This window comes from Cupressus sempervirens, chromosome 8 (assembly GCF_028749045.1).
Source record: "Cupressus sempervirens isolate cs-2001-9-10 chromosome 8, ASM2874904v1, whole genome shotgun sequence".
Taxonomy (NCBI): Eukaryota; Viridiplantae; Streptophyta; class Pinopsida; order Cupressales; family Cupressaceae; genus Cupressus; species Cupressus sempervirens.
The window spans coordinates 430,593,854-430,621,550 of NC_143125.1; positions in this window are offsets into that span (position 1 = coordinate 430,593,854).

The window sequence follows — 27,697 nt, forward strand, 5'->3', positions numbered from 1 at the left end:
CTAAAGTTCAATGGAACAAATTATGATAGTTGGAAGGAAAAGATGAAGACACATTTTTTGTGTATGGGTTTGAGATATTGGATCTTGACAAAATTATGAAGACAATTATTTTTAAAAAGGATTTGGAAACTTGTACCAAGGCAAAAAGAAATATTTTTATGTCCAACATGAGAGCTAGAGCAGCACTATTGACTGTAGTTCCTAAAATTGAATACAATTAGGTAAATCACTTGCTACTTCATATTTGATTTGGAAAACTTTGGAAAATGGTTTCGAAGGTGATGTGCATTCTAAGAAGTTGAGGCTAAAAAGTTGGATTTGTGCATTTCAAGATGCTAAAATGATGGAAGATGAATCTATAAGAACATATATAGGCATGATATCAGAAATTACTATAGGTATCAAAGCTCAAGGAGGAACCAAAGAAGATGGTGAGGTTATATGGAAGATATTGAAGACTCTAACACCACCATTTAAGTCAGTAGTTTAGATGATACAGTTGTTGATATCTTGTACCAAAGATTTCACAAAGGAGTCATTGCTTGAAAGACTTGAAGCAGTTGAGAATAAGCTTAGGCAGTCCAAAAAATTGACTATAATAGAGATAGCTTTCAATTCCCTAAATATTTGACCTATTCTATCAAGGAGAACAAGTACTAGAGGATATTTTTCTAGCAATAATAGATCTGAGGAGGATAGAAAGATTGAAGGCTCATAGCCCTTCTAGCAAAAAGAGAAAAGAGAGGTAAGGAAATCTTTAAATGTTCTAGACTTGTGATGAATATAGTCATTATGCATCAAAGTGTCCTAAAAGAGAGGAAAAGTATAAGGGAAATTATAGATCTGGAAAAAATAGAGAGTGTTTGTATGCAAATGAAGAAAATGATTTTAATGATCAAGCAGTAAGTGCTAGTGATGATGAAATTGGATTTGTGGAAATTAAAGAAGAAATTTTAGAGAAATTATCTTTGGTGTCATAGGTTGAGAAGAGATTTGAATATATAATTGATAGTGGTTCTTCACCTCATATGAGTGGTGATACGAACAAGTTTTTTAACTTCAAAAGTCTAGATGTAGGTATTGCCAGAGTTGGAAACAATGTAGTATGCCAAGTTAAAGGTATTGGATCTATAACTCTTGATGGTAAAAATAACACTAAGGATGTATATTTTGTTGATGGTTTAAAGCATAATCTTTTGGGTGTTGGAAAATTAGTGGAAAAAGGTTATTAGTTGCAATTCACAAAAAAGACATGCATGATCAAAAATAAAGGTGGAGAGGTAATTGGAATAGGAACCAAATCTAGAGCTAATGTATTTCATTTAAATCCTACTAAAATGACATGTTTGGTTGTAAAGGTAGATGATAGTTGGTTATGGCATAAGAGATGGTGTCATATAAACTTTGACAACATTGTGAAGACTAGTAGAATGTTTGCAGTTAGAGATTTATTGAATAATGTGAAGCCTACTAACACAATTTGCAAGGAGTGTGTTTTAGCAAAACATAACAAAACTTCTTTTCCAAGAAAGAGGTTTACTACTATAGTGAAGTTGGAGATTGTACACATAGATCTCAACATTCCTACAATGACTAAAGGATTCTATGGTGAAAGGTATTTTATGATTCTAGCTGATGATTTTTCTAGAATGATGTGGGATGCATCTCTTAAAGAGAAATTTGAGGCATTTGATAACTTTAAGATATTCAAGAATAGGGTTGAGAATAAATATGTTATGAAGATTAAATTTTTAAGATCAGAGAGGAGGAGGATTTACTTCAAAAAAGTTTAACATGTTTTGTGAAGAAAATAGAATTAAAAGATAGTATTAGCTCTAAGAACCCTTGAATAGAATGGCATTGTAGAAAGAAGAAATAAGTCAATTATAGAAGCTACAAGAGCTATGCTAGTGGAAAATGATGTATACAAGATGTTTTGGAGAGAAGTTTTGAATACAATAGTCTACACCATGAATAGAGTGCAATCCAAGAAGACACAAACAAGACCCCTTATGAACTATGGTTTGGTCACTCACCTATAGTTAAATATTTTAGAATTTTTGGGAGTAAATGTTATATCAAAAGAGATGATGATATTGGTAAGTTCAATGCTAGAAGTGATGAAGGTATGTTTCTTAGTTATTCATTGAAAATTAAGGCTTATAGATGTTATAATTAGAGAAATAGGACTATTATGGAAAGTGCAAATGTGAGAATCGATGAGAAATTTAGGATACAAGAGAGAATAGTTGATTACAATTTAGATGATAATGTTGTTACCAAGCCAAGGAATGATGAGTTATTTATTGAGACTAAAATGATTTGCAAAGTGAAGGAGAGCCAAGGAGAGAAAAAAGCTCAGAATCTTCAATAAAGCCAAGAGTTGAGATAACAACTCCTACTTCAAAAAAGAATATGATAAAGAATCACCAATTTGAGTAGATCATTGAAAGAAAAGACAAAGGTGTGATGAAAATAAGCATAGTCAATGAAGAACTATGCTTGATATCTCAAGTTGAGACTAAGAATGCATATGAAGCATGTAAAGATGATTATTGGAAACAAGCCATGAAAGAGGAATTGGATCAGATAGTAAAAAATGAGACATGCAAATTGGTCCCCAGATTAGTAGACAAGAATGTGATAGGAACTAAATGGGTATTTAGAAACAAGATGAATGAACAAGGTAAAGTTGTAAGAAACAAAGCAAGATTAGTATGTAAAGATTACTCATAGCAAGAAGGGATTAATTATGAGGAGACTTATGCTCCAGTGGCTAGAATAGAAGTAATAAGATTATTCTTAGCCTATAAAACAAAAAAGAAATTCAAAGTTTATTAGATGGATGTCAAGTCAGCATTTTTGAATGGAGAACTTAAAGAAGACATATACATTGAGAAGCCTGAAGGATGTCCTTTGACAGATGACAAGGACATTTTATGTAGATTAAGTAAAGCATTGTATGGTTTGAAGCAAGCACTTAGAATTTGGTATGCAAGGTTGGACAAACATTTGACAAAGTTTGGATATAGCAAAGGTATGGAAGACAATAATCTATATTGGAAAGAAATTGATGATTACTTAATGATTTTGGTAATTTTTGTTGAAGGTATCATATTTGAAGGAAATGGTGAAGAAAGTAAGAAATTTGCTGACGAGATGAAGAAAGAATTTGAAATGAGTATGATAGGAGAGATGAAATATTTTCTAAGATTGAAAATTGTATAGAATAACAAAGGAATCTTTATTTCTTAGACTAAGTACTTGAAGGATTTACTACGAAGGTTTGGTTTGGAAACATGCAAACCCAATGGAACACCTATGGTAATTGAAGATAATTTATCTATAAAAGATGAGATAAGTATTGTTGAGCAGAGAAAGTATAGATCTATGATTGGAGGATTGCAATATTTGACTCACACAAGGCTAGATATAGCAAAAGAAGTCAAAATTGTTGCAAGATTCCAAGCTAATCCCAGAGAAGCACATTATGAAGCAGTCAAAAGGATATTTAGATATCTGAAGGGAACATCTAAATTTGGATTGCGTTATGACAGATCTAATGATTTCAATCTAAGTTCTTATACTAATGTTGATTGGGCAAGTAGAATGGATGATAGGAAAAGCACCATTTATGGAGCCTTCTTTCTTGGAGGAAAATTGGTTTCTTGGTTAAGCAAGAAATAGGATTATACATCAAAAAGTATAGCTGAAGCAGAATATGTTACAACAACAAATAATTGTAATCAAGTCATTTGGATGAAGTAGATGCTAAAGGATATAAGGATATAAATCACTAAACCTATTATCATACATTGTGACAACACAACCATGGTAAATATGTATAAGAATCTAATATTGTATTCTAAAACCAAACACATTTCTATTAAGTATCATATGTTGAGAGAGAAAGTTGTAAAAAGGAAAATTAGATTAAAGTATGTGAGCACTAAAGAGAAGATTGCAGAAATATTCACTAAACCTCTTCCCAAAGAGACTTTGAATATTTGTGAGGTATGCTTGGGGTTATGTCTCTTCCTACATTAGAGTAGAAGATGCAAGAGTGCAGTAGTCTAGTGTAACAAAGCATAATGTTTGTCTGGACTAAATTTTGATGCTTCTTGTATGGTGGAGTATCTATGATGGACAACGTCATCTAGTACTCTTGTTAAATTTTTTTTTGAATAGTGTCTTTTGATATTCAAGCTAAGTAAGAATCAATTGTTGTAACGTTGGTTGCTAAAAAATTTTGAAATTAATGTCAATGGGGGAGAAGTTTGGCATGAAAAATAGTAAGGAGAAATAGTAAGCATAATAGTTAGATAAGTTTGAAATGAGTATAGTATGTTTGGAAGAAGCACAACATGGAATAACCATTTGACAAAAAGTACATTGAGGTATATCAATGTGGGAGAATGATTAATGAAGAGGATTTGAATGATCAATCTTTTGTTGGTATTCTTGGAACTAGATGTTTTTCATCTATATTTCCATCAATGCCAAAGGAGGAGATTGTTGGAAGCATGAATGCTGATGATATTCCTATGGGGGAGTATTGTAAATATGGTTTTGATTAGATAAATAGGTTTTATAGGGACCCTAAAACCCAAGAGTTAAAACAGAAAAAAGGTTGATAATAAGCATGAAAAGCCCAACCAAAAAAGTTCTAGTTCAAAGGCTAAAAATAAGCACAAGGCCTAGCCAAAATAAAAATACCATAGAGAAGTCCAGGAATAGAAACAAGAAATGACCAAGGAAAAAGCCCTGACAAAAAGCCAAAAAAAAGGCATAGATAGAAACAAAAAAATAGGCAAAGGATTAGTCATCATTCTTTCTCTCTAGGTCTTGCATGACCTGAGCTACCTCATAGGCCATCTTGTTCTCCTCAACCTCTTGCTGGTGCACCCTTTGATCCTCCTGGTCCTTACCATTGTTGATGTTGTCCTTTGTAGTGTCAACCCCAATCCTAGATTTTTCCCTATCTTTACCATCCTCATCATCCTTCATAACTTTGTCTTTGATCTAGCTAGTTAAAGATATGATGTTGCTATTAATGGAGCTTAGCATCAAAATTATCTGATTTGAGAGATTATGATTGTAGATTTTGAGGTTGTTAATCCTTCTCTCCACCACACTTAGCATCTTACTGTTTCCATCTCTATTATAAGAGTCCACTCCATTCCTATTTTCCTCCATATTACCCACCTACTCTTTGACATCCTCTAGCTCATGGAAAAGCCACTTGATTGATCTAAAGTTATCAATCATGCTATTACAGGCATTGTTCAAGAGAGTCAGCCTAGTTTCCATAGCTTTGTCCAAAATAGCCACAATTACCAGGTCTATGAGATCTTTAAGCCTCATCTCTTCTTGGTTATCCACAAGGACCTACAGAATCATGGTCTCTCTAAAAATGCCCATATTTGTGGTCCTAACATTAAAGTTTTTCCAAGCTTTTCTCCTATTATCAACCTGCACCTCCCCACCCTCGATCTCAGAATCCAAATTTTGTTCCTCAAGATGTGCATGAATAAGGAAAAGAGAAAGAGGCAGTGAAGACATGTCCTATTCTTGCTGCATTATCTCATCCTCTAGACCCTCCCTCTTACGTTTCTTCACTCTCAAGTCATCCTTTTTTTCCTCCTACATCTCCATTTCCTCCTTTTTCATCTCCACATCCTCCTCTTCATCGTTGTCATCCTTTACATCCTTCACAGGTTGCTTTTGCCCATGATCCCTAGGACTTTTTCCACTGGGGATGATGGAGGAAGGTGAGTTCTTGACCTGATGGGTGGCTTTTTTATCAGTGAAAGAAACCACATCATCCTCAAAGTTAAAGCTCTGAATGTCATCCAAGTCTAAAGAGAATTTGGAGCATCCTGAGGTCACATTCTTAGTCTAAAGGGGAGCCTTGTTCATAAATAAGAAACAAGAGCCCCTCATGTAAAGCAAGGTTATCAGTAGGCTTCTTTTTGAAGCTAACCACTACCTTGATCAAGGAAGTTAACAAGTAAAAAGGAAAAGAAATTTTATGGCTACGCCAAAAATGATTCAAAAGAATAAAGTAGTGGGTATGAGCCCTATCAAACCTAGGGTCCAAAGTAATATACTCTATAACAGCTCTCAGAACATACCTCCACAGTTTCTTCATGGTATCAAGAACATAGTACATATCAATCTTCTTCAGGGCTTTCAATTCCTTCTGACCCTTAACAAAATCCTACACAACATTAGTTGAGAGCTTCTTGTCCCTGAAAAACTTAAAACCCTCAATCGAGATTTTAGAAATGGTCAAAATTACATCCTCAGTAATCAAGAAAGAAACCCCATTCACCTTAACTCTATCATCCTTCCATGAACCAACCATAATATGCAATTTCATAATATATCTGGTAATCCTACCCTAATCTAGTTTCTCCTAAACTTTATCCCTGCTCCTCCATTTCTCAATTTCACCCACTGGCTACTTTCTATACCTTTCGCCAACCATATCTACACTCTGCACACCCTCAATTCTCATATGCACCTCGCACTGCAAAAAATAGGAACCTCTATGAATAAGAAGAATATAGAAAGAATTAACCCTTACATTGTTCCTATTGTAAATGTAATAAATGACCCACAAAGTGTGTTGAATAGTCTGTAATAAATTACAGCAATTACAATTTCCCATGCTAACTTTTTGGGTAGTACCCTTTCCCCTTGATCCATTCATACTCATAATTGCACATTGATCTTCTTTGTACTTCCTTAGATCTTGTCTAGTTCGGTCATGCTTTTAACATCTGCCAACAAAGTATTTCCAGGATGCCATGTCATAATTTGGCTTGTGCCGATCCCTATATTAGCAAACTTGTCATCAACCAGGTTAGCTTCCTAAAAAATATGAGTGACGTGGACTATACTAAATTTGGAAAAACTCTCACGAGTCTCATCAATAAGATTCAGAATCAACCATGATGGCTAAGATTTTCCATTAATACATTTTATAATGTTGTTTGAATCCCCTTCAAGCCAAAGATTAGTAATTCCAATTTCAAAAGCTAGTTTGATAGCATTACATGCAGCATTCACTTTCGCAAAGTGGTTGGTTTGATAACCCAATAGGAGGGAAGAATCCACAATACCATCTCCATTTTCATTCCTTATTATGCCTCCACTTCCTGAGGAGTTAGGATTTCCCTTGGATGCTCCATCAAAGTTGGCTTTATGCCAACCTTCTCGGGGAGAAGCCATTTGGCTTCCTATCTTTTCATCTTTTTGTCTTTTTCCTTTTCCTTTTTACTACCACCTAATTCTATATCTCCCCCTTTCCTTACAAAGTAGTTTTCCTTAATGTTAGCAAATATTTTCTTTCCTATCACTATAGTTAGATCCTCTTTATCTCTAAAGATTCTATTATTTCTCTTCTTCCAAATGCTCCAACAGAAAAGAGGTAGGATCCATGAACTTAATTCCTAAAGATCAGACCTATTGAACATACATTTCCATTGATATAAGAGATCCAAAAGGTTAAAAGGCACACACTAGCTGAAGCCAAAGTCTTGGGTGAGGAAAACTCAAACCTCCCTAGAGAAAGAAAAATGAACGAACAAATGGTTGCCAATCTCTATCCAGTCTTTACATAACACACATCTACTAGGCATAATATGACCTCTTTTAATGTGATTATCCTGGGTGAGGATTTTGTCCTAAAGAGCCAACTAATATAGCATATTAATTTTTGGAATTAGGCCAAGAAGCCAAACCCTCAACCAAGGAGGAATCTCTTTTGATCTCTAAAGGGTTGAGTACCCAGAGGCGGTAGTATAATGCCCCTTGGTGTTATCTCCCCAAACCAACTCATCCTTGTTGTTATTTTAGGCCATAAAGTTAAACATAATCATAATAGGATTAAGATCTTTAGAGATGATAGAAAGGTTTATCCATCCCTGGTCATTCCTATAGTTACTAACTTTCTGCCCAAAATGGTTGATGCAGTCATTCACCCAGACCTCATAGATGGGGTTGTTCATATGGGGGGGCCTTGAGTAAGCTAGCTATCAGATTAGAACTGGATATCCTCCCCATTTTCTAGTTTCCAAGAGACTCTAGAATTATATACTTGTTTTCCATAACGTCTCTCCATTCCCTTGTGCTACTAAAGATATGCCAAATTTTCTTAGCCAATAGAGCCTTGTTGAGGTGAGTTAGCTTCCTGATGCCTAGACCTCCATATTTCTTTGAGAGGCAAAATTTTTCCCAAGCAACAAGAGGATACCTTTTATTCATTTTAGCCCCTATCCATAAGAAGTCTCTCTGAATTTTTTCCATTCTCTCAGAAAATTTCACAAGGATCACAAAGAGGCTCAAAGCATAAATAGGAAAGTTCTGAAGGGTGGACTTAACCAGTTGGCATTTTCTAGCTTGGCTAAGAGAGGACCCTTTCCAACCAACCAACTTCTTACTAAACCTATCCATAATACTATTCTAGAAAGAATCAAGAGGATTCGTGCCCAAAGGAAGCCCAAGATAGGTAGAGGGAAGCTTCTCCAGATAGCATCCCAAAATTCTAGAGATTATTTTGCTATCTGTCCTCAGGGGTGTTGATAAATAAAACAAAGCTCTTATCCCAGTTGATGAGCTGTCTTGACCCTCTGGAGTAGATATCCAAGATGTCCTTCATAGCCTTTGCCTCCTTAAGAGAAGCCTCCTCTCCCATTATAGTATCATCAACAAATTGCTAATGCAAAAAAGGTTTATAGAAGAAGGTTTAAAACCTTTGATTCTCCCTTCCTTCTTATACTTCTCAATAAGTTTGCCTAAATATTTTGCCAAGATAATGAAGAGAATAGGCAAAAGAGGATCCCCCTAATGAAGTCCATGAGAGGGTTTGAAAAAATTGGAGGGAGGATCCATTAACTAAAATAGAAAGAGAGGAAGTAGACACCAACTGAGATATTATCTTACAAGTTTTGTCATCAAACCCAAAAGCCTTAAGCACCATATCCAGGAAAGACTAGTCGACCCTATCATACAATTTAGAAAGGTCTAGTTTAAGTAACATCCCTTCCCTTTTTCCAACTTCCATAGAGTGAATCACTTCATGCACCATCATTATGGAGTGTAAAATTTGTCTACCTGGGACAAAACCCGTTTGTTGATGAGATATAATCAGAGCGAGGAGTTTGACCAAACTTGAAGTAAGAACCTTCAAAATGATCTTGTAGAAATAATTGCATAGACTAATCGGTCTAAACTTGTCCAAGGAATTGGCCCCAAGAATTTTAGGAATGAGAACTAAAAAATTTGAGTTAATCTCCTTTAGAATGCTTCTTTCCCCAAAGAATTCCTAAATAGCCTGAACCACATCCTTCATCAAAACAAGCCAAAACAATTGGAAAAAGAAAGATGGGAAGCCATCAGGGCCAAGGGATTTATCTATCAGTAGAGAGAAGAGAGCTTCTTTAACTTCTAACTCAGAGGGAATGGATCAAAGCATTTTATTATGGTGAGGAAGGATGATCTAAGGGATGCACGAGACAATATCATCCTAATCCACTTTAGAAAGCAAAGGATCCCAAGACAATTGGGAGGAGAAGAAAGAAACAACCTCAATTGATATTTCCTCATCCTTGGTTAGCAATCCCTATCCTTTCTTTAAACCTATGATTTTGTTGTTTGCATGATGTTTTAGAGTAGTTAGATGAAAAAACTTCATATTCTAGTCTCCCTCTTTAAGCCAGTTAACCCTTGATCTTTGTCTCTAGAACTTCTCCTATTTACTAATAATATTGTGTAAATCTGAAAGGATAGACAACTCAACCTCCCTTTTTAACTTGTCATACCCATCCTCCTGAATTGAGGTTTGGATAGCAGAAAGATTATCTGATAGGACTTCCTTCTCAAAGAATATGTGGCCAAAATTAGACTTTTTCTAAGCTTTAACCATCCTTTTAATATTGCTAAGTTTTCTTGCTACCCGGTACATAGTTGTGCCTTCCACATCAATACTCCACCAAAGCTTAATCTTGTCTAAAAGGTTAGGGTAGGAGGTCCACATTTTTTCAAAATGAAAAGGGGGAGGCTTTTGGGACCTATAAGAACAACCGAAAGGGAAATAGGGAAGTGGTCAAAACCCACTTTGGGCAAAATAGCTAATTTGCAAGAGGAAGACTTCAGCCAATTGGGAGCGATAAGAGCTCTATCCAGTCTGACCTAAATATAGTCCTGACCAATGCATTGATTTAACCAAGTAAATGCACCTCCTAGTATTTTAAATATGTTACTATGATGATATGTTACATTCATGACTGAATTTTTCATTGATGTCAACATAGCAATTTTTTTGTGATATCTGATAGAAGAATAGCAGCAAAAAGATCAAGTTGGTACAGATGATTGGTTGAGTATTTTAACTATCCAAGGTTATGAGAGATACTTCTAAGTATCTGGTATATGTAGTTAACATCAAAAGAAGAACTAACAAGTCTAGAAGAAGTTATGTAAGTTTTGGTGATGTATGTTCTTAGATAGAGTTTACAAAGGCATGCTCTAGTAAACTTGTTATATCTCTTAGCAGAGTTGATATTCTAAGAATTGAGATTGAGGACATGAAGAATACATGTTGATGATAACCTAGGTAAGTTCACTCATAATAATATTGCATGTATGAAAATTTATTTGAGTTGTAAGGTGAAAGATTAATGTTATCACTAAGTGTAACATTTTCTTAATGTGGTCCTATAATAATTAATTGAGAAGGTCTAATTGCTAACTAAAGGAATTTTTTGGAGGACTTGATATAAAAGGACATTTTCCTTTATCAAGAATGGCATGAATTATATTGATGTGAAGAGATTTTAAGTAGAGAGAGAGAGAGAGAGAGAGAGAGAGAGAGAGAGAGAGAGAGAGAGCATAGTAGTATGTAAGTGAAGGAAGCTTCATTGCCAATGTTTTCCTTAATGATCTAAAGTTTGATATTTGGATCTGAGGTTCATGACCTAGTCTACAAGGTCTGACAATTATTGGGTTGGTTGACAAAACAAAGGAAAGAATAACATAACAGTAAATTACATGTTTGAGTAGTGAGCTTTGTCGACAATTGGCTAATAGTGATATGTAATTATTGTCATTTATGGCAACACATGATGTACATGTTCATAAGAAACCTCAAAAATAAAGATACTTAGTGTTTGGTAATCAAAAAATTGTCTAAGTATAGAATTTGATTTATAGTAGTATATTGTTTTTCTTATAACTTGTTGCTGACATCATATTATGACTAGTGAAGTTACATGGAGATAGTATAGATTTTGGTGATGATGTGTATAACTTCAAAAGTCAATATAGACTGTACAAAATAGAGATAATCATATTTAGGACAATGGAATTGAAGGAAAGAATTATTTTATTTACAAAATAATTACTTGTACAATTAGGGCTAACATACTAGATGTTTACTCTAACTTGGAAAAGTGGTTTATGGTCTTAGCTAACCCAGTAGCAATTTTTGCAAAGGTGTGATAGTTATGCAAAGGAATTTTTCGCAATAAGAAGTTGTGATGTAAATTACAAGTTCTATCTTGTAATTGTGATTATATGTGAACTTCTGTGAAAGCGATATATGTCAAGTTTTATATGAGCTATTTGGTGATCTAAGATTGAGCTAAAGATCAAAGATCAGTCGAGGAAGAAGATACAATACTTATATATAGTCTAATTACTTGTTTGAGCATTGAGCTCTTCTTGTGATTGGAAGTGCATATTTGGACAATGGGCTCATCTTTCATCTACTATACCACAACTCCTAACAAGGTTGGAATCTCCTAATAGGGATTCAAATCCTCCTAATAGAGACTCTTTATACTAAATTTTCTCATTGACTCCTAATAGGGTCCATCCTTTAACAAGGAACTAATATATCAGTATATTATCTAGTGGGTATCATCCCCACCAAGGTTTTCCCTTGGCCATGGTTTTCCTAGTTAAAAAAAAATGGTGTTATGATTTATCTTTATGCATTTTTATTGTTACCATTTAGCATTACTTTATTTCTTTTTTATACATGGTTTAAAGTAAGTCATAGTATCTAGTTGGTGATAAAAGCTTGTAGATTATTGATTCACCCCCTACCACTCTTAGTAATACCTATTTCTAACAAGCTCTTCTTGTAGTTGAAATTTCATGTTTGGTCACTAGGCTCATCTTGCACACAATGTACCACAACTCCTAATAGGGTTGGTGCAACTCCTAACAGGGTTGGAATCTCCTATGAGGGATTCAAATCCTCCTAACAAGGACTCTATGTACTAAATGTTGTAATAGGGTCCATCCTCTAACAAGGAATATTTATATTAGTACATCATCTTGTGGGCATCATTCCTACTGGGGTTTTCCCTTTGATCAAGGGTTTCCTACCTAACATATCTGGTGTAATTGTCCATGTGCATCTTATTATGGTTGTTGTTTACTTTGGTTGAATGGTTAAGATTGATTATAGAAGATGAATTCTTTAATTTTTAGATAACTTATTCACTCTCCACCCTCTCGGTTATCTTGGTGGGCTATTTTTTCTAAAAGTGAAGCCTTCATTCTTGGAATAAGATTGGTTTCTTAGCTAAGTAAGAAGTAGGATTGTACATCAAAAAGTATAGCAAAAGCATAATATGTTGTAGTAGCAAACAATTACAATTAAGTTGTTTGGATGAAATAGATGCTAAATAATATAAGGATAGAAATTAGTGAACCTTTTGTCATACATTGTGATGACACAAGCATAGTAAATATGTCTAAGAATCTAGTGTTGTATTTGAAGACCACACACATTTCTATTAAGTATCACATGTTGAGAGAGAAAGTTGTAGAAAAGGAAATTAGATGGAGTATATGAGAACTAAAGAGAAGATTGTAGATATATTCACTAAGCCTCTTCCCAAAAAGAATTTTGAGTATTTGCAAGGAATGTTATGGGTTATGCCCCTTCTTAAAGTAGAGTGGAAGACACAAGAGTGCATCAATTCATTGTAATAGAGCACCATTATTTTTCTAGACTGAATGTTGATGTTTCTTGTATGGGGGAATATCAATGATGGATAGAGTCATCTAGGACTCTTGTTGGATGTTGTTTTAAATAGTTTCTTTGGACACTTAAGCTAGTAATAATTAGTACATTAATGTCAGTTGGGGAGAAGTACATCATGAAAAACATCATGGGGGAGAAGATCATGAGGAAGAACATCATGAGGAGAAACAAAGACAAGCAAGAAGAAGTACAAAATGGAATGATTGTTTGATATAAAGAACATTGAGGTATATCAATGGGGGAGAATGATTGATGAAGAGGATTGAAAAGAAAGATTAATAGTCTTTTGCATTTGGTATGCTTGGAATTAGATGGTTTTCATCTATGTTGCCATCAATTGCAAAGGGGGAGATTGTTGGAAGCATGAATGTTGATGATATTCCTATGGGGGAGTATTGTAGATATGTTACTATGATGATATGTTACATTCATGAATAAGTTTTTCATTGATGTTAATATAGCAGTTTTATGTGGTATCTAATAGAAAAATGGCAGAAAGATCAAGTTGGTATAGATGTCTAGTTGAGTATACTCATTATCCAAGGTTATGGGAGATACTTTTGAGTATCTAGTATATGTAGTTAATGTTAGATGAAAAAATTATAAGTTTGGAGAAAGTTATGTAAGTTTTGGTGATGTCTATTTTGAGATAGAGTTTACAAAGGCATGTTTTGGTAGACTTGTTATATCTCTTAGCAAAATTGATATTCTAAGAATTGAGGATGGGGATGTAAAGAAGAAACATTGGTGATGATGTGGCTATGTTCACTCATCACAATATTACATGTATGAAAGTTATTTAAGTTGCAAGGTGGAAGATCAAGGTTCTATAATGATTAATTGAGAAGGTCTAATAGCCAACTCAAGGAATTATCTTATGGGCTCAATATAAAGGAAGGATATTTTTCTTTATCGTATGAGATGGAATTGTATTGATCAGAAGTGATTGTAAGTAGTAGAGAGAGAGAGAGAGAGGGAGAGAGAGAGAGAGAGAGAGAGAGAGATGTGAAGTTCAATAGAGCAAAGTGGAAGTGAAGGAAACCTCATTACCAAAGTTTTATTGTGTGATCTGATGTTTGATATTTGGATCTGAGGTTTGTGACCTAGTCTAAAAGGTCTAATAGTGTTTGGTTCAATTGATAGAACAAAGAAAAAAGAAACATAACAATAAATTGTATGTTTGAGTAGTGAGCTCTTCTTGTAGTTGAAATTGCATATTTGGGTAGTGGGCTCATCTTACATACATTGTACTAAAACTCCTAACAGGGTTGGCACAACTCCTAATAGGGTGTGAATCTCATAACATGTATTTGAAATCTCCTAATAGGGACTCATATGCATTTAATGTTGTAAAAGAATCCTAACAGGGCTAACAAGGAATATTTATATTAGTACATCATCTTTTGGGGATCATTCCCACCAGGGTTTTCCCTCTAATCAAGGGTTTCTCTAGTTAACATATTTAGTGTAATTATCTATGTGCATCTTATTATGGTTTTTATTTACTATGGTTGAATGGTTACATTTTTTTAAAGAAGATAAATGTTTGAATTGCTAGATAATTTATTCACCCACACCCCCCCCCCCCCTCTCTCTCTATTATCTTGGTTGACTATTGTTTCTAATAGGTTGGAGCTTCCATGTGTTGAAAATAATATATGGCATTAGTGTTCCATTCACAATGATCTATATTACATAAATATGACCTCAAATCATCTATTACCACATTTATTTAATTGGCATCTAGGTTTTGATTGAGCCATGAGTTTTTCCAATCCTTGACCTCTTACCAACTGAGTGATTTGGATGCCAATGTTAAACTCCTAAATCTTATTTATCTACCTACACCTCCTACCAAATACTTCTTGTTGAGAAAAAATTTCTTTAATAGCTACACTTGGCACAAATTCTATAACAATGGCACCCACAAGATAACACCTGAAAGATTTGAGTGCTTTTACTAAGGCATGAGCTTTTTTTTTGTTTATATCATATTTCAATTTAGTAGGTTGAAGGGACTTACTAAAAAATTCAATAGGTTGTTCATACCCTTCCTCATTCTTCTATAATAGAACTGCTACCACAATGTGAAAAGATGCAAATGAAAATATGTGCATTGGCTTTGTATAATTAGGAGTCCTAAGGACTAGGGCATTTTTTATAGTAGTCTTAATGTCTTGAAAAGCTTCTAAAGGTTCACCCTCCCAACTAATAATAGCTCCCTTTTTGAGAATTTTAGATATTGGTCTACTAATTTTAGCAAAATTAATAATAAATCTTCTTAAAAAGTTGATTTGCCCAAAAAATGATTGTATTCCTTTTACATTCTTTGGCTTGAGAACTTTATCAATAGTAGCTACTCTTTTAGGATCAATCTTAACCCCATCCTTTGATGCTATATGACCTAACAACCTTCCTTTTGTCACTCCAAATGTACATTTTTTTGGCTTTAGGGATACTCCATATTCTAAGGCTTTAATGAAAGTTTTCTCCAAATGTTTATAGTGGTCTTTAGCCTTTTTAGAGTATGTTGTAAGGTCATCTTGATACACTACCATAAACTTATCAATGTATTCATGAAAAGCTACATCCATGGCTCTCTAAAAAGTTGCTTCTACATTAATTAGCCCAAATGGAATTCTTACATAGACATACGTGCCCCATGGAGTAGCAAAGGTTTTCTTAAACTATTACTTTTTATTTACAAGAACCTGGTTGTAACCTAAAAATCCATCCATAATAGACATCAATTATGAACTAGTAACTCATTCTAACATGGCTTCCATATTTGGCAAACCATAATTGTCTTTCAAGGAAGCAATATTTAGGTTCCCAAAATCCACACAAAGCCTTATGTCTCCATTTTTCTTCCTGACAAGCACTAAGTTTGAGACCCAAGTAAAGTGTCTAATTGGCTTAATTATTCCTCCATCCCTTAGCTTTATTAATTCTTCTTGCATTTTAGGGGCTAAGGTGGGGTGTACTAGACTTTGCTTTTGTATAAAAGGTTTTACATTTTCCTTAATTGGTATGACATGCTGAAACAAGTCTTCTCTATAAGCTTTGAGGTTCATTATATGACCATGCAAAAACATGTCTATACTTTCTTACCAAACCAATAAGAGGTTTTCTAATTTCAGTAGATAAATTTTGACCAGTATAAACCTTCTTTGGGGCTTCAGAGGTACCAAGAATTACCTCTTCAAGTTCTTGTGGTTTGTGATCTCTATATCCTGACTTAACCCTATCTTGGTTATCAAACATGCTTTCTAGAACTAGCAACCCTTTAGGTACTTTGTTATTTTTCAACTAGAAAATTTCTTGGCCAAAGATTGTCTCCTTAACATCTGTTGTTTCAATTAGAGCACTGCAATCTAGTTCTTGGCCATGATATTTATCTTCACTTGACAAGAAGTATAGAATATCTCTATCATCTTCAAAAACTTGCTAATGCTTTATATTATCAAGAATTGAATGCAAATTTTGTGTTTCAATCTGTAAAATCCTAGAAAATGGTACATCCTTGGGTTTAATAGCTAAATTTACTATCAGATCAGCCATCTTGTAATGACTCCTCTCCATCCAAGAGATACCAAAGGCATTGAATAACTCAATTTGGTCCCATACAACATTTCTATATTGTTTCAATCTCTTGTTCTTAAATGCATAATTTTCTCTCACTTGGGAAACTACTAATTCATAATCACCAATAACATAACTTTTTTATTCCATGATGAGTTGCAACTCTTAATCCCAATAAGAGTGCTTCATATTCTACTATGTTATTAGTGCATGAAAAATTGAGTGTGAATGAATATTTAAAAGTGTTCTCTTGTAGAGACACAAACACTACTCCTACTCTCGAACCTTCTTTAAAACTTTCCCCATCAAAATACATGGTCCACAAAATTTTTGAATCCATGTAGCACTCTACCTCATGTACAATTATATTAAGGAGTTTCTCAACTTCTTGGATAATCAACTCTACTTTGAATACATTTACACTAGTATATAGAAAGCAAGTGGAATCTTTATCAACCTCATCCCCAAAAATATGGTTGACCCTTGGCTCCCTGTCTACCCTAATAGCCTTTTCACCTATTGAAAAGTGGCAGAGAATAAGTCACATTGTAGGCTACCTCCCATAGTAGCACTCCTTTTTTTAGATAACAACATTCTGTAGTGTAGAGGAATATCAACTACAAGGACTGAGATTGTTAATTCTACATCAGCTATGTAGCTAATTTGAAGAGTAATGCATTGATAGTACCTATGACAGGAACTTCCCTAGCATCCATATGTCTACATCTACCTTGTTTGGTGTCAACTTTCAAATCTAAGGTTTCCATGGCTTTGAAAGGAATAATAGGATTAGAAGCTCTTGAGTCTATCATGAAATTCTTTAGATTTTTTCCTTTTATAACCAAATCAAGAAAAAATGGGTCAATATTCTACAAATATTCTATAAATGAATCATCTAAGAATATTTGAGGAATTTGTGACATAATACCACTATCTTCAACTACCACTAGGGTTTTTTGTATGATATTTTGTTCAACAATATTACTATTGTTACATATCCCACCCAACCATGTTAAAGCTTTACTCTTATGTTCATCATTTCTAAACAATTTCGATAAATGCACTTTGACAATTATTTGAGACAACATAGATATCATGTCAATTGGCTCACAAACTACAAGTTTTAGAAGAATATCTAGAGCTGAGATCTTCTAAATAGCAAGCACCACTATTTTCTTACCAACATTAGATTTCAATTTCTTCTCTTGCACACTTGCTTTAACTATCTCATTTGTCTGAAATTGAACCTTCTTTTTGGGCTCCCACTTCTTGGTCTTATTGTCTTTAACCTTTTTTGTTGTTGAATTATCTTTCTTACTATCATCCTTCATCTTATGATTAATATTTTTTATGAATATGCCAAAAGGCTTACCAGCTTCATTGTTAACTATTATGCTTCTCAAATTATAATTACTATGAACTTGAGATATCATTTCTGTTGTAATTCTATCAATCTCCTCTTTAGAAGGCATTCCTAGATTTATATGACCAACTTTTAAGGATTTAACACATAGCTTATCTTCATCATAGTCTTCATTATCTAAAAATACTTTTTGATGGTGTAATTGGTAAATAGTTCTCTGATCAATAATGTCATTTTCATTCTCTTCTAGATCAAAATTTTCATATTCATCACACATATTAACCATATTTTAGATTAAATCAGCATGGTTCTTTCCTTCTTCTTCTTCCTCATTCTACACATTCTGATCTACAGTAGATGACTGGGCTACTATACAATAGTATGAGGAGTGAGGTGATTGCAATATGATGCACCCTAGTAAATCATCAATCATGTTGACAATTTTTCTTGCAGAGGATTAGGGATACCCTTGTCTTTCCCATTTTGAGTCTAATTAGGAATAGGTTTACCATCATTCCATTGAGTAGTGTATGGGTAGTTTTTCATTCTTGGTTGCTTATTAAAATGATTGTTGTTCACTAGGGCCTTTTCACTAGCATTAGATTTGTGTGCATTGAAAATTGGCAAGTTCATCTTTTTCAATAAATCCAATACTTCACCCTTTGTGGCTTCCTTGAGATTCTTTCCTATAGGAGATTTATCATTTTCCTTCTTATTGTTCTTAGGGTTCAACAATTTTGGGTCATCTTCCCTTCCTAGCTTTTCAAATGCTTTCCTATTGTTCTCAATATTCATGGCTATCTTGTAACCATCCCTTAAAGTTTTGGGATCTCTGTCTCTCAAGTGATAAGCCATTTTACTATCAAAAGTATTGAAATATATTATAATACACACATACTCATTCAATCTCATTACCTAAAATAGCTTGTACATCCCCTTCTAAAACCTTACATTGAAATTAAAGGTAGATTCATTAGGGTTCTTTTTGATGTTGTTGAGATCATTCAACATGAAGCTAAAATTAGTCTTATCTCCATATTGTTCTTTGAATAACTTCTCCAATCACTCCAAGAACTAATGTTGTCATTTGGTAATCTTCTAAAAAGGTCCCTTGCATCTTCAATTAATGAGTGCACAAACAACTTCATCACTACATCCTCATGTTCTACATCAAAATCATTAAGCATGTCTATAAAAGTTCTCAAATGTTCCTCACCAATAATAGCATTATTCCCTAAAAAGTTTTGGAACTTTATCTCTTAAATCAAATGATATTGGGTGAGGAAAACCAAGGATACCTAAGAATGACATTTTTCTATACTTTTCCATGTATATAGGCTTCTTCTAAAAACCAAAAACATTTAATGTGCTTGCTATATTGGTCCAGTTATGGAGAATACATAGAGATTATTGTATTTGAACAACATGAATCTAGGTACTAGTGGTAGATGATGAAGCAGGGGTAGATTGAGACATATTTTGATTAGAGACTACTCGTCCACAAGTGGGGATAGAGGTTATCACTTGTGTGAATAAATTAGGCCATGAGGCTAATGCAGAATTGGAGTTAATGAATTGAATTTTCGTTCTAGTTTTTGCTGCCTGAGCTTCATTTTCAAATTTCTCAAGTTCTTTTGCTAGATCCTCCTTCTCCTTCTTGGCTTTGCTAGATCTAAATCTAACTTGGACATGGGAGGATTTGTAAACTTATTTGGTACAACTTGAGGTTCATTTATCTAGATTCTTATAGCCTTACCTTTTCCTTTATCTATTGGCTTGATAGTAGGCTCTACATGGTGTGTTTGAATAGGCTTATAAGGTTGAACTTGAGATATAATAGGTTCTCTCAAACTATATCTATCTCCAAAAATATCAACATGAAGGACTAAAGTCCTTTCCTCCAATTTTTTGTTCTATTCTTTTAGGGTAGCCATATTTTTGAGAAAATTATCTTTCTCAATGGGAGAATTCATTGTGGCTTGTTCTCTTTCCTTCTCCAAGCGAGCATCTTTGGCTTCTTCTTCTATGACCCATTTCTTTAGGACTCCTATTTCTAGGTATACTTTTTTTTTGGATCTACAGAAGTTTCTTCTAAATTAGTAGGATCATCAAGATCTATAAGGTTTGTTTCTATGTATGGAATAGTTCTAGGATTAAAAGGTCTTCCATAACATTCTTATATGCTAGCCTATGATTCATTTCATCTATTACATTTGATCTATGCAATGTATCTCTAATTGAGGAAACATTATTATCGTGGTAAACTTGTTCTTGTTGTAATAGGGTACCAAATATTCCTCCTAAAAGTCTTGTTGTTTCTAATTTAGAGCTTAATGAAGAAGATTCTCTCCCTACTATAGGCTGGTATTGAGAGTTTACAAATACACTACCCCTTGGTTTCCAAGTAGGATTTAGACATGCTTTCTTCTTATTTTGGTTTTTCCTACCACCTTGGGATAAATTACTATATAATGGTACTTCTAGATTGACTCTTATATAAGCTTGTGTACTTTTCCTCTTGTCAACCATTTATGGGGATTAATTATCAGTAAGCACTAGCTTCAAAACCTTGACTGGGTGGTCACCCTATTATAGGAAAATATAACATAAAATGGCTTTTGCTTAAAAAAATATCATGAGATAAAATGAAATAGGTTTGACACATAAAGAAACTAATCACAAAGATCAAAGGATTGCAAATCTTGCTTGATAGATAGGACACTTTTAGAAGGGCAGTATATGTCAGTCTACACTGGTGGTACTCGAGAATTTCTCTTTTTTTAAATGCTCAAGGTTTGTCACTAGAAAAATCCAACATAACCATGAGAAATTACTATAAGAAACTAACAAACACTTATACAGATAGGATCACAAACTATTGTACTCTTCACACATAAGCATGTGTTAAGAAACTCCCTAGTAGAGTTGTCATTTTGTTGGTTTTTTTAACAGACCAAGAAATAAAATACTTGATACTAGGATAATGAAGATTAAAATAACCTAATGATTAGCTACTTCCTATGTTCAGCCAGATGATCTTTAGTTCTAGTCCCAACTTCAACAAAATCATAAAGATTTTCTACTCTTTTGGCTTTGCAAAACATTCACCTGAGGGATAAAAAGATTCAAAACTTGATACCATCTTCACACTTTACTCATTCAATAATATTTTACTACAATATTCATCTCCTACAATAGAGTGGTCATAATTCTTCCCAGATTAACAAGTAATTCTAGGTAACAATAGATAACTAGAACACAAAAATGGTATGCAAACAAGTGTTGACCAGCTATGATACTCTTCATACATTTAAAGTAAAATTGATTCTAATTTTAAGATTTTTGTTTGATTTTTATGTATGATCTCTTCATATGAAAACTAAAATAATTGATCAATGCCTCATCCATTGGGATTCAGAGTCTATCCAACTATTTTGACCTAATGGATTGCATTACAATCAATATTATGAGCAATTCTCCCTAAAACTCATTCTTATGCATATCCTTATTACTGCCTAGAAATCCTATCATATCACTAAAGAATTTTCTCAATTAATTGAATCAAAAGAAATAGTGAATTGACATAAAACCTATCCTAGTTGTATTAAATTGAACAAGTTGTGCCCATACAATCTCAAAACAACCAGTCAATAATAATGGAAACAAGTTTCAAAGAAAAAAGATATGGTGGCAGTTCATCTTTGTATTAATCCTCTTTGAAAATTATGTAACACTGGAATAGAAATCAAAACTCAAGACTGGATAATCTAATCCTTAAAAGCTAATGTATCTTCAAATTTGCAGAGACAATACATCATACAATTTTTGGTATCAAGAAAAACTAGACCAAATAAAACTGGCAAAACTAAAAGTTATACAAATGTTTTGACCCCCTCTCTAGCCTTGTAATATCACTTATATAATGTGAGATGGAACAAGCTTCAAGCTTAGAGAGTATTAAGAACTGCCATTAAGACATAAATATTTTTACAAAGTTACTATCATAAAAGACAAAAATTGGTGCAATAGAATGATTTACATTATGAATATTCTTTTTATTGGGACCACTTATGCTGCACTTATTTGTTACTAAAGAGTTCATGTTGGGCTTTTCTATTGTTTTCATTCTTTGAAGCATGTGATGGGCCCTATTCTAATACTTGAAAGCTGAGTTGGACCTAGGGTTCTCCATCCATTTCATCTTGTACTAACAAATTGATAGTTAGATTTGATTATCCTATTGCCAAGTCATTAGTTTGAAAAAAGTATTTTTCTTTGCATTTAGTTTTGTACCTTTTTCTTCTTCTATTCTAACTGAGGCATCAATTGTTTGCAAATCATTTTGCTCCATTTCATCATCGTCAATTTCACCAATTTCCAACTACTTTGCATGTACAAAATCTACCATCCACTTGTCAAAAATTGTGTCATCTGGCCAATTGGAACTCAAAACCTAATGCTATTTCTTCATCACATGCTCTCCCAAATTATTTATTTCAATAAAATCTTATCTTAAATAATCATAAAATAATTACACTTTTACAACTCTTTCATTTTTATTTTCCCACCATACATTTCCCTTTTCATTTATGACCCTATTCATCCTAAGGTATAATAGTTCATCCAATTCCTGGGCCCATTACACTTTATTTTTTAATTTATCCTTTTTGTCTAGGGCATGGGGAAATAATTCAAAAAATTTACTCTTATATTTTGCAAGATAGTTAAAGATTCTCTTTTATAATGTAATTCTCTTATTATCAAACTTGGAGAGATCATTGGTCAAATCAAAAGTTCTTTCTATTTGTTCACAAGATAAATTGGTAACTAAAAACATAGAAGAGTTACATATTTATCCCTATTATTCCATTTACTAACAATTGGCTTCAAAGACTCCTCATTTTCTTTTAGCTCATTCCTCAACCTGTCTTCATAATTAATATCTAGTTCCACATGCAATGCCCAGAGTTTATTTTTTTCTTCTTCAAAATCCTTTGCAGTATAATATTGAGCTATTTATGATGTGTCTATGATTTCTATAAGAGGAGTGGATTTAAAAGGTTCCATTGGTGGATGAAGATAAATAATTATAGGCTTTCTAGACTATCCTTGGTGCCCCATCATCTTATTCTAAAGCTCTATCATTTGTTGCATCTCTTTATTATAAGCAGCTAGAACCTTCTCATATTTCTCTTGAAATTCCAATTTTTTCAATTTCTCCTTCCTAGTTGTGGCTAAGGTAAGACTAGTTGTTTCAACAATTAGCTCAGTGGCCTCTTCATTTAGAGTGTCCTCTACCCTTTTTACAATCAAGTTTTTAATTATACCAATATCATTAGGCTATGAGGAGTTGGCTCTAGATCCTTTTCTCATATACCAAATGACTAAGGAAGCATGATCTTCACTAAATTTGGCACCTTTCAGCTCCTTCTTCACCTTTTCATCTATATTTAACTTCTTAGCCATAGAGTTAAAAACTATTGCATCTACAATGTCCCAATTCAACAATAGCAAAACCCTGGATGATCTTATCATTTTTCTCCCTTCTTCATGGGTCAAGTTATTCAACTCTTCCATCATCCCATACTTGATTTGATCTTGTATAGATGCTTCTTATATTTTAGGTTTCTCTTCCTTCATCTCATTACACCTTTTTTCAAGCAATTCAATATTAGTCCTCCATGCAAACTGGTAGAGAGCTCTAGATTTGACAAAGTTGTCATTAGAAAGAAACTCTTGACTAGCTTGTTCTACCAGAGGGTTTGATTCCCTTCCTCTATAATCAGAAATAGTTAATTCCAAACTAGACATGAGAAGCTCTTGAGGATTCCCCTCTTCTAATTCTAAAATAGTGATAAAAACTCCATCTTGGGTTCCTCATTGTTTCATCTGCTCCTTAGTGAGCTGTTCTTCTCCTAAATGCAATGGGGATTGATAGGGTGAGTATTCTTCTACATGGGGCACATATTTTCCTTATATTTTCTACCTCTTATTCTTTGGCTCTTCAGGCCTCTCTTCCAAAACAATACCAACTAACCCAACTATTTGTTTACCTTTGTCAATTACAAGCTCTTTATCCTTAATGATATTATAGCTAGCCCTCCTCTGAATAGTTGATTGCCCTAATCCTACTATAGGGATAAAAGATAACCTTTTCATGAGCTCTCAAGCCTTATTAGGATAATAATTAATAAAAAATATCTTCTTCTTATTCATTGCTTCCATAATCTTAGGAAAAGTAATCATCAATTTATTTATCTTATCTGCCTCTATCTTGGCATCTTTTAGAGGCTTATAATCCTTATAAAAACAATTAATAAATTCAGAGACCCTAGTATAAACTCTCCACTTCTCCTTCTTAATCTCTTGCTCTTGGAGAGAGAATTCATTTCTTATTACATCTTTAGGGAAGTAGGGCTAATGTTTTCTGGCACCATTCTTAGCCATTTGTTTGAAAATATCAAAAAATCATTCACTACCATTGAAATGATAATGGGATATGGCCAATTTTGTATTGACCTAAAAAATTATATAGAAACAACCAACCACCCTCGATGATTATTAACTAATGGGAAATAGTAAAAGATGGGAAAATTGAACCTCTAGATCGACCAATCAATTATAGTTCCTCCAATCCACCTATCTTCTATAGCATTTTAGCTATTCCCACCTTTAGAGGTACTTGGTAAGGAAGTACATGGGGAGTTCCTTAGAATCCATACACATTAAAAATTGTATACATGAGGTATGGTATGATATCTTCTCAATTATTGGACACCTTCAAACCAATAGGGTTATCCATAAGCCTGATGAAATCCACCAGTGCCTTAGGTAGTATGGGATTGTCCCTGAATATAAGGCTCCTCAACCTAGATGCAAAGTATCTATCAAATCTCACAATGCTAGCCTCTTTTTCATCCTAAGTCATATCTACACTCCATAATTGGATCGGTAGAGCTTCTGCCTCATACTCTCAATTTAATATCATTTCCTTTTCAAATAAAGTAACACCTTTACACAAGAACATATGCATCATTTAAAAATAGTCACCAAATGTCTTTTCAATTTTTCCCTTTGCAATTCCAATTGACCTATATGTATTTCCTCTACTAAATAAGATGTAAAATCAAAAATAATATCCACACGATAAGAAGAGATCTGTTTCATCATGTACATGAACTTTATTCGCATAAACTCTTGTTCATCTTCACCAAAAACCCTACACAAAGTCATGTAAATGTCTATGACCATATTATTGAAAAATCACTTCTTGAAATTCTCTTTAGTTGATGTCATAACAAAAGGTCAAACTATCAATTGTGGCTAGGTGTCCTCTCAATGCACCTTGTCCAATTTGATCTTTTTGAGACAAGTATTCATTCTCTAACCCCTGAAAATCAATGATCTCATGGTAATTTGTGGTTGGATCCAATCCAAAAACCTCTTGAATCTCCTCTATCATGATTTTTGTCAAAAAATCCCTATCTGTTCTCCTTACCATCCTAGCTACTAGGTCATAATTTAGAGCTATATTTTTGACAAGGTTTGAATCCATGAAAACCCCAGGGACCACCAACTTACTTAAATCAAAATTCCAAATACTCCCATGGGGGGAAAACAATTTCCTTTCTAAGAACCATTTATTTAACAATGAGAACCCTATTTTAGAGGTTATGGCATCCCTATTCTAATTCCCCTTATCATACAAACCATTTGCAATCTAGAGCCTAGGGTTTACAGGAACTATCTTCTTAATTCGGGCTAACTTGTTTGTGGATTCACTTAATTGTTCAAGGAAATCATCATGAATATTCCTACTAGCATACTCTACTTTCCCTAATAAACCCTTCTTTGGAGCCATATTTGATAATGAAGAAAAAAAGAATTCCTTGAAATATATTCAAACTAAGGGACATACTTTTCTCTCTCACTTCTTCTCTCTAAATGTTTTAGTGAATTTTTGATATAGGAAGTTCTTCACAATTCAACAAAGCAAGAAAATAGCTCTTCAACAAGTTCTAGCTCTCACAAAATTAGGAGTATGAAGAAAATATTGACTATCTATAATATATTACTTGTTTTATTTTGCACGGGGAGCTTTAACTCTCATAAATGGATTGCAAAGAAACAAAGTGGCATCACCTTTCAAATTTGAAAATAGGTCATCAATTTTTTTTTTGGAAAATTTAACAATTTAGGAATAAAAAATTTTATGACTTAGCTTCAACCCTCCCAGTTGGAAGTCAACCCAATCAAATCTTTCCACATAATATTTTTCTTTCACTATTGGTGACTTGCATTTTACCCACTTACACCCCCAGATACGTGTCATATTCTCGCTATGTCACCAAGGGTACAAATTAAGCACCTCCCTTTGGAAAAAAAGAAACTATCATTGATCTTCCTTGCATCAAATAATAGAGCTTTATGATTATTTCATTATACACATTATGGGCCCATGGTTTTTCCTAATGATCACTATGTTTCCAAGGATAAAGTTCTTGCATCTCTTGTTAGCAAAAAAGTTACCACCGTTGATCTTGGGGAGATTTGATAGTGCAGACTTATGTTTCATTTTCTTTAAAGTGCATCTCTTGTGCCATATAACATCCTAAAATCCTAACATACTAACAAGGTTGTTAATGACATAGAAATTATGGTGCCATCTTCAAAGGTTGGTCCTACCACATATCCATGTAGCAGGTTGTCACTATGTCACCAAGGGTAAAAACCTTATGGTTTCCCATGGAAACAAAGCAAACACCATCAATCATGAGAAGATCTAATGGTGTAGATCTTTTTATTAAAATCTTGTTTCTTTATTGATTCGGTCCTGTGGGTAGTATTGATTGGTCACTATGTCACTAGGAATAAATAGATGTGATTTCTCATGGAAATATAGTGACAACCCTTTCTCTTAAGGAAGATCAAGGGTTCTCTTTATTCAATTGATTTTTTAGATAAAAACATAAACCCTTGGAAAATTAAAATGAAAGCTTAGGTTAAAATTATTTTCGAAACTTTATGATAATGTTTAGATAATTTAGACAAACTTTAAAAGGTACCTAGGGAAAATAAAAAAGGGCATTTAAAAGTTTTTTCCCACACATTATATTTTGAATAGGCATGCTACGAAACATAATCCACAGCTTTCTAGGGCAACACTTAGTGAAACTAAAGTTAGGGTTATTCTAGGGTTAAAATTAAAACACAAAACCCTGATTTTTTTATAAAGGGGACTGGAACACTCACTTAAAGAGGCATAAGAATAAAATTCAGGTGAAAACCATACCAACATACCCTATGACCCCTTTTAAATATTTTGATTATATTATGTGTTATAAGAGGTCCTTATACAGTTTAGGATACACATTATGTGATTGAATGGGTCAAAAGAGGCTATAGAAAACACTATTACCCCTTTGACATATTCAATCATATTATATGTGCTAAGGGGACCTTGGATCACTTAAGAGACACATTATATGATCTTGTTACTTAGGGTTTAAAACCCTAAGTATTACCCCTCCCAAACAATTAAAAATTAATAAACTTCAAATCAAAAACATTATAAATTATTTTGCATTATATTTAATTATTTAAATAATTAAATATTAATACTTGCAAATTAATTAAATATTACACTTTTAATAGGATCTTTCACATAATTAATTCCTTAATTCCAAAAG